General features: G+C 36.6%; 1 pseudogene; it reads right to left on the bottom strand.

Moving 5' to 3' along the window:
• Nucleotides 1-2,696: 2,696 nt before the first annotated feature.
• LOC114031729 lies at nucleotides 2,697-2,981 on the bottom strand (annotated as a pseudogene).
• Nucleotides 2,982-11,171: the final 8,190 nt, after the last annotated feature.

Raw genomic sequence — 11,171 nt, 5'->3', positions numbered from 1 at the left:
ACTAGAATTAAAGGGGATTTGGAAAGACTTCCAGTTGAAGATGTGATTTTACTTGAGACTTGGAGGAAGTCAGGAAATTATTATTACAATATTATTAATTTTCAGATTAATAACATTACAGATTATTCATAACAATTTTAAATAATTTAAAATAATAAAACATTTGTTAACATTAGAATAAGCCCTGCAATAAGTATTTTAATTGCCTTTTTATGACTTTTGTTGAAATTGATATTATCTTTTTGCCCTAAAAATTCCAAATGCCCAGAAAATTCTTTGGAATCAAAACAATAACTGTTCAAGTATTCATCAAAAAGTAGATGTACAGTAGGAGCCACAAAGACTGAAAATTTGGAGAAGAAGTTTTCTATAAGCTAGCACTTTTTGCTGGTCTGAGACGTAATGCTATTGTAGTGGAACTTCTTTTTTAACCATCATTTGCATTGGGAGACAGACTCCTCAGACCTGAGCTTACAACATTCCCTTCAGGGTTTTAAGGGTAGGTTAGCAGGGTGGCATCTTCCTAATGCTATAGTTTACAACATCCTTCTCATGCTCCCCACTTCCAATGATTATCAGTTGATATCAATCAAACAATAAACTATTAGAAAGGAATTTTTTAAAAAATTAATTAATTTATTTTTAGCTTTCAACATTCACTTCCACAAGATTGTGAGTTCCAAATTTTCTCCCCATCTTGTCCCTCCCCCTCCCCCAAAATGGCATGCATTCTGAATACCCCTAATCTGCCCTCCCTTCTATCTCTCCCCCTCTTCTCTTATCCCCTTCCTCTTCAATTTTCCTGTAGGGCCTTATAGATTTTTATACCCCATTTCCTATATATCTTATTTCCCAGTTGCATGTGAAAACAAATTTTTCTTTTATCTTTTGTTTTTAAAATTTTGGGTTCCAAATTTTCTCCCTTCCTCCCTCCCCACCCACCCTCATTGAGAAGGCAAGTAACTCGATACAGGTTATACATGTGTAGTCATGCAAAATACTTCCATAGTAGTCATGTTGTAAAAGACTAAGTATATTTCCAAAAGGAATATTTTCTAAGGTGTTATTGGTAAGAAAAATTCCCCCTCTCAATTTTTTTGAGGACACAATCTCCCATCAGTGCATATAGAGTCCAGGGGAAAATGGGCTCAAGTTTAGAGAGGACAGACATGTGACCAAGGGGTAAGACAACTCTGGTTACTGGAAGTGCTTTGTAAGTTAAACATCAAGGGACAGCTAGGTGATGCAGTGGATAGAGCACCAGCCCTGGATTCAGGAGGACCTGAGTTCAAGTCCGGCTTCAGACACATAATACTCACTAGCTGTGTGACTCTGGGCAAGTCATTTAACCCCAATTGCCTCACAAAAAAAAAAGGTAGACATCAAGTTCCCCTTCGCTTGGTTCCTTGAAGTAAGCTGAGAGTAGGAAAGAAATTTGGCAACAAAAATGTCTATATCTTTAGCTCCAATGGGGGAAAGAGGAAGATCAGAGAAGTGATAAGACTTAGGACAGAAGAGACGATAATAACGATCAAAGCTGTAGCATGCACAGTGACCACACACCTTTAAAACTATGTTGGCAGATGGACTAAACCAGGTTGAGGGTAATTGAAAGACCTCACACCTGTTGGTGAGTTAGGGGGATGTCTACCCCAAGCATGTAAAGATTTCCTCTGGTAGAATTAGTGGATGAGAACATTTATTCCATTGGCTAAAAGGCAGTTGAAGGAGTGCTGTGGAGCACTTCGAAGTGATTAGATCTTGCTCACGAGTGAGGTTGGTGAAGACCCCTCACAAAATTTAAACTTAAATAAGTAAAATAAGGTAAAGACCCCTAATAATAATATATATGTATATCTGTGCCCAGGTCAAGAAGCTTGTAAATAGCCCAGATGGATATGTTCAAATTGTTGCAAAAATAATCACCACCACAAATTATTCCAGGATCTGAAATGAACAAAAACAGGATGTACTAAGAGGATACTTGAAGGAGTGGGAGACAGGTGAAACCTATGTAATGATTCTGTAATTTCCTCTGCTGTTGATGGGGTAGTTTTTTTGGTGTTTAGATTGTGACCTCTGAATCCTAGTCAATGGGATAAGAGGTAGGGGCTAGGGAGGAGTTGCGGTTAGAACCTATTAAAATGTTTGTTTGGCTGATACCACCTTCGGTCTTGCATCGAACCTCCTTTTGGTGTGAGTCACCCTTTTTTGAGATCGAAATAAAATCCTTTCTACTTTCTACCTGGAGAAGCCTCTGAATTAATTAGGGTAAGGGTCATCGCTGTCCTACGCACTCAGACATCAAAGATGCCAAGGTCTTCCACTGCATCCTGGGCCATCACCAATTGTCCTGACTTTTGTCCTACAACTGGACTTCAATGACCCTTTGGAAGAGTAGGCTGATGACTTTGTGTAACTCTGCCTCACTTAAATCCAGTTCATGCACAAGTCAACACATCATCCTCATGATGTCATTGGTCTTTGAAAATGAAAAATGAACAATGTGACAACACTGGAATGATCTTTAGACTGTTAAGGACAGAACAAATATGGGCAACAGGGGGCTGTAATAAGTAGAAAGATAGTAATTCTTTTTTTAAAAATTAATTTATTTTGAATTATCAACAATCACTTCCATAAGTTTTTGAGTTTTAAATTTTTCTAGTTTTTTTTTTTTAGACAAAACTCTTTATTTTACACATCCCTTAGCAGTCTTTCCACGACCAGCAGCCTAGGGGCCTCCACTGGTCAGTCTCACCGCAGCCTCTGGGCCTCAGGCTCCGACTCCAGCAGGGTGAGCACGTCCCCTCCCGAACGGGGCCTTTCACGTTGTGGAGGATGGACTGGCTCGTGTCGTCCATGAACTCCATGCGCACCTGGGTGCACTGGCCCTGAGAACTGGTCCTGCCCAGCATCTTGGTGACCTGAGCTAGCTTGATGGGCTGCACGCAGCCAGTATCCAAGATGGCAGCGGCAACAGAAGATGAGAGAGATGAGAGCGAGTTTTAAATTTTTCTCCCCCTCTGTCCCCACTTCCCTCCCCAAGACAGCGCGCAATCTGATATAGGCTATCATATACATTCCTATTATATATAGTTTCACATTAGTGATGTTGTTAGTAAGAATTAGAACCAATAGGAGGAACCACCAGCAAGAGGAAACAAAACACAACAGAAGAAAAAAAAAAAGCAAATAGTATGCTTCAATCTGCGTTCAAACTCCATAGTTCTTTCTTTGGATGTGGATAGCATTTTCCATCATGAGGCCTTTGGAGATGTCTTAGATCCTTGTATTGCTGGGAAGGGTTAAGTTTATCAACATTAGTCATCACACAATGTGGCTGTTATTATGTACAACGTTCTCTTGGTTCTGCTCACTTCACTCAGCATCAGACCATACAAGTCTTTCCAGGTTTTTCTGAAGTCAGCCTGTTCATCATTTCTTACAGCACAATAGTATTCCATTACATTCATATACCACAACTTGTTCAGCCATTCCCCAATTGATGGGCATCCTCTCAATGTCCAATTCTTTGCCACCACAAAAAGAGCTGCTAGAAATAGTTTCGTATATGTGGGTCCTTTTCCCATTTGTATGAGAAAGATAGTAATTCTTAGCATTTAGCTTCCCTTGATGATTCCAAGTCAGCTGGCTTAGAAAATTTATATCTTAAGCTACTTAAAGAATAGCTAAATATTATTATGAGACTTCTGTCAACAATATTATACAGACTGGGGAGAAAGGAAGAGGTACTATTATACCAGAGAAAGGCAAATGTCATTATTTTCAAAAAATGGAAGAAAATGGAACCTTCAAACTCTAAGTCAGTGAGAGAGTGCCACTGTGATTTCTGGGAAAATTCTGTATCATACTATAAGGGATATTGTTAGTTAATGATTAGAACAGGAAATAATAGTCACAAAGAGCTAAAATGGTTTCATAAGGAACAGGTCATTAAAAGGATAGAAATAATCAATGTTGACATAACTTCTGGAAGATGGGCACACTGAAATACTGTTGTTGAAGCTGTGAATTCATCCAATTAATCTAGAGAGAAATTTGGAATTATGCTTAGAAAAAGTGATAAAAATGTCAGAGATCTCGGGGCTAAACATATGCCCCAAGAAAGTCAGTCACAATCACCAAAACATTCATATTGTCACTTTTTACTGGCAAAGAACTAAAAATAAAGTAAGTTTCCTTTGATTTGGGAATGCGTAAATATGAATTGAGGTACATAAACATAAAGGAATATCTCTGCCCTCTAAGATCAATAAATAAACATTTATTAGGCATCTAGTACTGTGATAATTACTATAGATACAAATATGAAAAAAAAAGACAGTCCCTGCCCTTAAGGAACATTGGATGGGGAAAGATAACACACAAAAGGAAATTGAAAAGGGAAGTGAGGTAGTCAGGCAGAGTACACAACACTGGGACATGGGGGAATAGTCAGAGAAGTTTTAAAGTAGTGTAGTCAGGTGAGAAAGGAGATGTCTGAGCTGAGCTCTCTTCTTAAATATAGGCTTGGAATCCATAGCCTCACCCTCCAATCAGAGAAAGGATTAATGTGAAGGTTCAGAGAACATGAAAGATTTATATTACTTGATGTAAAGTAAAGTAAGTAGAACCAGGAAAATAATATACCATTGCAAAACCCTAAACACTGTGTGGTTGTAATTATGAAGTTTTACTCCAGAGAAGAAATGAGAAAATGTATCTTCCTTTACTCTATTGCAGAGGTGGGGGATTATGGATGTGAAACATTGCACTCACTGTCAGATAGAGTTGAGGTTCCAGTTGGCTTTGTTGAATTGCTCTTTTTTCTTTTTTTAAAAAATTGTTATTATAAGGGATGGGTAATTGGACAGGAGTCAAGAAAGGGACATATTCTAAAATGAATGTAGTATAAGAAATAAACTATCAATAAAAGTCAAAATAATTAAAAAAAAATAACCCATGCCAGACTAAACCTTCTTTCTTTCTTTCTTTCTTTCTTTCTTTCTTTCTTTCTTTCTTTCTTTCTTTCTTTCTTTCTTTCTTTCTTTCTTTCTTTCTTTCTTTCTTTCTTTCTTTCTTTCTTTCTCTTCCTTCCTTCCTTCCTTCCTTCCTTTCTTTCTCTTTTTCTTTTTCCTTTCTTTCTTTCCCCACTTCCTTCCCCTCTCCCTCCTTCCTTCCTTCCTTTCTTCTTTCCTTCCTTCTTTCCTCCCTTCCTCCCTCCCTTCCTTCTTTATTTAGCAGAGAATACTATAGATATAATTGGCTTACATTTTCGTAATGCATTTGACAAAGTATCTCATGCCATTATTGTGACATAGATAGAAGTGGACAAGATCGTCACATGACCAAATGGATTAAAAACTGGTCAAATGGTTGGACTCAAAGAAAAGTATTATTATGGTTAGCCTCCACCTCCAGCTGAGTGCCTCAGCACCTGTCCTTTGCCCTATACAGTTTAATATTTGCATCAATGACTTATATAAAGATGTAGATGAAATTTTCAAATTTGCAGATAAAAAAAGCCTAGAGGGATACGTAATACACTGGAGTCAGCATAGAAAAAGATATTATAGGCTAATACATGGGACTGAATCAAAGAAAATGAAATTTGATAAGGATGAAGTTTTATATGGGTGCAAGAAGTCAACTATATGAACACAAGATGGGATATATATATATATATATTCTTTTTCTGTTGGTAAAGAATTGGAAACTGAGGGGATGTTCATCATTTGGGGAACAGCTGAACAAGATATCATATATTAATGTAATAGAATACTACTGTTCTATAAGAAATGAAGAAAGAAATGATTTTAGAAAAACTTGGGAAAATTTGTATGAACTGGTGCAAAGTGAAATGAGTACAACCAGAATGACAATTTATACAATAACAACAATATTGTAAAGATAATGAACTTTGAAAGACTTAACTGATCAACACAATGATTGATTACAATTCCAAAGGACTTATGATGAAGCATGCTATCTGCATCCAGAGAGAGTTGATTGACTCAGAGTGAAGATTGAAGCATACTTTTCTTTTTTCTTCTCTTGCTCTCTCAACATGGCTAATGTAGGAATTTATTTTGAATGTCTATATGTATTTGTATATGTTTTTCTTGCCTTTTCAGTTGCTGGGGGGACAAGGAAGGAGGGAGGATGGCAACATTTTGAAACTGAAAATATAATAAATTTGAATTCAAAGAAATTTTTAAAATTAAAAAAATTTTAAAAATTTTAAAAAAATTTAAAAAGGGGGGAGAGGTCAGCATTGGACAATGTTTATCTGAAAAAAGATCTATGTTTTGTTGAAGTAAAGACTCAATATAAATTTAATAATATAATCCTGCAGACAAAAAATGCCCATGTGATCTTGGGCTGCAGTAAGCATGGTATAGTTTTCAGGACTGAGTAAGTGGTAGTCCTACAGTACTCTACTATGATCACACCACATCTATTGTGTTATTTTTAGATATGGTTGCCACAGTTTAGGAAGGATATTGACAATCTGGAGAGTACCCAGAGGAAGTCAATTAGAATGGTGAAAAGATTCAAAGATTCTTCCCAGAGTCTCCATTTTGTGGAGTGGTAAAGATCATCTACCCTTCATTCTCTGAACTTTGGCACCATTTCCCTACATGCTTCTCTTCCTAGAACTGAACTTAAGTAAAACACCTTTTGCCTAAGCTAACCAACAAAGCTGGTGAACTCTTTCAGTTCAAGCTTCATCTATCTACTAATAGAGAGAGGCCTTGTCAAAATGGGCTTTTGATCTTTTGATTGCCTCTTGATCTTTTGGAAACTTGTCTGAATGTAAATGTAGAAAAACATCTATTCTTGTATAATTGAGTTCATTTTTTTTCCCCTAAGAAGTTTAAAAAACACCTGGAGACTGAACTTTTAGGTCTAAACTTATTAAAGAAATAAATTTGTAAATGTGTTATCCCTTGTACTGACTCAGTTTTCAGGGACAGAGTAAATGAAAGCTTTTCAGTTGTCAGAATAGCTAGATTAATGTGTGGGTGGAGGGGGCAGAGAATACTGGAGCTCAGCCTTCTGTTTTCTTTCCTCAGTTCTATTTTTCTTCCCTTGTCTAATCAATGCCACTTAGCCTATTAGTATTGCACTTGGTCTGTAACAGTAGCAAAATACTGGTAGTAAAATAGTAATCAATATCATTGGCTTAACATTTAAAAGTGAATGAAATGTAAATAAGACAGACTAGGGATTTTCCTTAACTCATAAATCATCTTTTTTTCCTCTGGTTAACTTTCAACCCTGTCACAGGCCAAATAGAGTCAGAAAAATTAGATTGCAGTTCTTATTTTGTAAAATGTTCTTGTGCAACCTAGCAAGAAGAAAGAAACCTTAATAATATGCTATCCAAATCACTATCTTTCTTAATTTCCAGAGTACTAGATTAGGGTGTTTCTTTCCAAAATAACATTTTACTGTATCTATTACATTCCTGGTTTTGGAAACAGAGAAAAATGAGAGATAATATCAGATCACTCTGAAATGTATGTCCCAGCCTCTCTCTTCAACTCTTGCCCTGAATTTCTAACTACCAGCTGGTCATTTTCACCTGGATGTCCCATAACATATAAAATTCAACATATTTAAAATCAAACTCATCATCTTCTACATCTTGTCTTTACTCTTGCACAAATCTTGGGCCATGTCCTTCTTTATACATTTCCACTTCTATCAGTGGTACCACCATTTTCAGAGTCACTTAGAATAGAAATCTCAAATTCATTTCTGGTTTCTCCCTCTCTGTTGCTTCTCATGTCCAGTCAGTCTTTAGAACCTTCCTTCACAACCTCTCACAATGTAATTTAGCAAATTCAATCTCCACATGTTTTTCTATCAATGTTGGAAGGGATCTTCAAAGGTACAATCTTTACCTGAAGAGGAATCTTCTAAAATGGTCATGATGCCTCCACTTTAAGTCCTTCAACGATATGGGAGCCTGTTATTTGCTGTTCTAGTAATCAGTACTCAGAGCTCCTACTACTGTACCCTTGGTTTGGTTCTAGGTAAGGAATATAGACATTTCTCAAAAGATAGTTTATTGGAGTGAAACAAGGTCAGGAATTGGAATCAGACACCAAGTTTCAATTCTAGCTCTGTTCCTTACAACCTGTGTGATAAATCTTGACCAGTGCTTGGCACACAGTAGGTGCTTAATAAACATTTATTGATTGTTTTCTTGTTAAGGAGATGCTGTCCACATCTATGGGCTATGAGAAGGTCTAATGTTGAAATTCACTTTCTAGATAGTTTCTTTTTCTTCTTCTTCTCCTTCTCTCCCTATTGATAAAACTTCACGTACTTTCTGCTTGTATCTTGTCTCTTTAGTGTATCTTCTATTGGGCCACAGAAAATTTATCTTACCACTTTTTTAATGTATGATCCTGCTATGATTCCATGAACTCAACATCGAGCCAATGTTATTTTTAAAAAGTTACTATACTCACAGTGTAGTGGAAAGTGGATTGTATTTGGCATCAGAAGACATGAATTTGAATACTGGATCTGCTACTTGCTGCCTGTGGGACCTTGAGAAGTTGGTTAAGCTCTGTAGGTGTTTTTTTAACTGTAAAATGGGAGGTTGAGCTAGATGGGTTTTGAAATTCTTTTTAGCTCTAAATTCTATAAACTGAACCCAACCCTGTAGCAAATTACTGTGGAGAAGAGAGGACATAGAAAAATAAAACCCATGGAGTTAGAGGACATGGGTTCAAAATCTGTTCCTGCTGCTTACTGTCTGTGTGAACTTGGGAAATCATTTACCATACTGAGTTCCAATATCCTCATCTGTAAAATGAGGGTATTGGATTAGATGATTTCCAAGAGCACTTCTAGCTTTAAAGCTATGATTTTCTATTAAAGAAGGAAACTGAAAATTTTCAGTTGAGCATAACATTTTAAAGGTTTTCTTGAGAGTGATTTTATCCATTCTTAAAATGTTTAATATCTTAGAACTACAGTGTTGGTGGGAGGGAGAGAAGTGAAAGTACTTAAACCCAATTTAGTACACTTCACTGAAAGGATAGAATTTGTGGACTATATATTAGGTCTAAAGTAAAGCAATCAAACATTTGTTCTTGACCAAACATTCTTTGTTTGACATCTAGAAAAAACTTAAAACTAATATGATCTGTAATTCTGATTAAACAAATAAATTACTGAATGATCCAAGATGAGCTGACATCTCTGACTGTTGCCTGAATACTAGAATTCTAAGATGATGATGACTATCCCCTGGGGATGCAGAAAACTAAAATAAAAGAGAATCAAATGTTTAGTAACTTTGTGATTATACTTTCTCCTAAGATATTGGTAATTTGCTTATATGTAAGACATCAATTCCCATTTTATGTGGAACCTCCTTTTAAACTGATGAGAGCTGCATGTATAGAGGTGAAGATTGGTTTCAAGAGAGTGTGGGAGTTAGAGGGCTGTGATTTTCTAATATAATGATATAATTGCAGAATTTTGTAAACATTCACTGTTCTTGCCATCTACTTTTCATCATTTAAACCCCAAGATTTAAGAAACTTACACTTATGAGACTGGAAAACAGCTATGTAACATATTTATAGTGATTTAAAATCTCAAGTATTATTTAACCATGGGTCAAAATTTCTACATATGTAGGCTGGGTCTTCATAAGGCAATTTTTGTTTTCAAATATTTGGCCTGAAAATACTTGCCCCCTGCTTTTAATCATCTCTGAAGTTATAGAATCAGAGATGATGCAAGACAAGAGACAGAAAGAAACCTCAGAGACAATTAATAAACTTTCGTTTGGAAAAATCCCCTTTAGATGAAAAAAAAAATAACATTTGGAAGCAAACATTCAAAAGATGTTGAAACTTGTTTGCATACTAAGAAACTAACCAGTTTATACTATTTTACTCCTTAATCTTGGGTCCATAAAAAGTTAATAGAGACTCTCTGCCCACTTCCAGCTGGTCTTTTTGCCTCAGAGACCTGTATAGTCCCAATGATTCATAGTATTAAACTAAGAATGGTTCTAACAAAGACTAGGGTATTCCACTGTTTGCCATTGTGGTTCCATATTCTATCAGCAAATACATAATAATACTATTATTATCCTCTATTCCCATGAATTAGCATTAATTCTTTTTTTTCCTCTTTTTTTTAGGCAATTGGGGTTAAGTGACTTGCCCAGGGTCACACAGCTAGTAAGTATCAAGTGTTTGGTCTGAGGCCAGATTCGAACTCAGGTCTTCCTGAATCCAGGGCTGGTACTCTATCCACTGCCCCAACTAGCTGACCCTAATTAGCATTAATTCTTGCTAGATTTGCTTCCCTCTTCTCCGTCTTGCTATTGTTGCTCAGTCATTTCAGTTGTGTCTGATTCTTCATGACCTCATTTGGAGTTTTCTTGGCAAAGATACTGGAGTGGTTTGCCATTTTCTTCTTCAGATCATTTTACAGATGAGGAAACTGAGGCAAATAGGGTTTAAGTGACTTGCCTGAGGTCACATAACTAGAAAGTGTTTGAGGCTGGATTTGAACTCAGGTCTTCCTGACTTTAGGCCCAGCACTCTATCCACTGTGGCACCTACCTGCCCTTTCTCCGTATAGTTGGAGCTGGTTAACCCCAAGGCCTCTAAGCAATGAGTTAATGGAATAAGGATACCTGAGAATCAGCTGAAGGTTTTATAGTTCTTTTACTCTCTGGAACCAGAATGTCTCCAGGATACATGGAACTTTCTCTTGTTTCAAACTGGGTCAAACACAATTACCCTGTATTAAAAGCATCTTCTCTGGTACACATGGGAAGGCTTGTCATTCTCCAACTTCAACAAATCTGACCAGGTGAGGATGAATCTACCCTATTCTCCTTCTTTTTCCTCTGTGCCTTGGCACAATGCTTCCCACTAGGTAATCATCTCTCTATTATCTTTTAAGGATTTAGAAAATAACTTACTCTCTCTTTTCAATTGTAAAGTCAACTGAGCATCTAGGAAAGATTGTGCAAATTGCTCTGATGTGCTTCTTGAAGTAGGGAAATGGTGAGGGGCAAAACTGGAGGCTGTTCCCAGAATCTGTTACTTAGAAGACTTTGGTGTTTACAAATTATGGTATATGACATAATGGAATATTATTGTGCTATAAGAAATGATGAA

This window comes from Vombatus ursinus, unplaced genomic scaffold (genome assembly GCF_900497805.2).
Source record: "Vombatus ursinus unplaced genomic scaffold, bare-nosed wombat genome assembly UNPS02015255.1, whole genome shotgun sequence".
Lineage (NCBI taxonomy): Eukaryota > Metazoa > Chordata > Mammalia > Diprotodontia > Vombatidae > Vombatus > Vombatus ursinus.
This window is presented reverse-complemented; position numbering and strand designations above follow the sequence as displayed.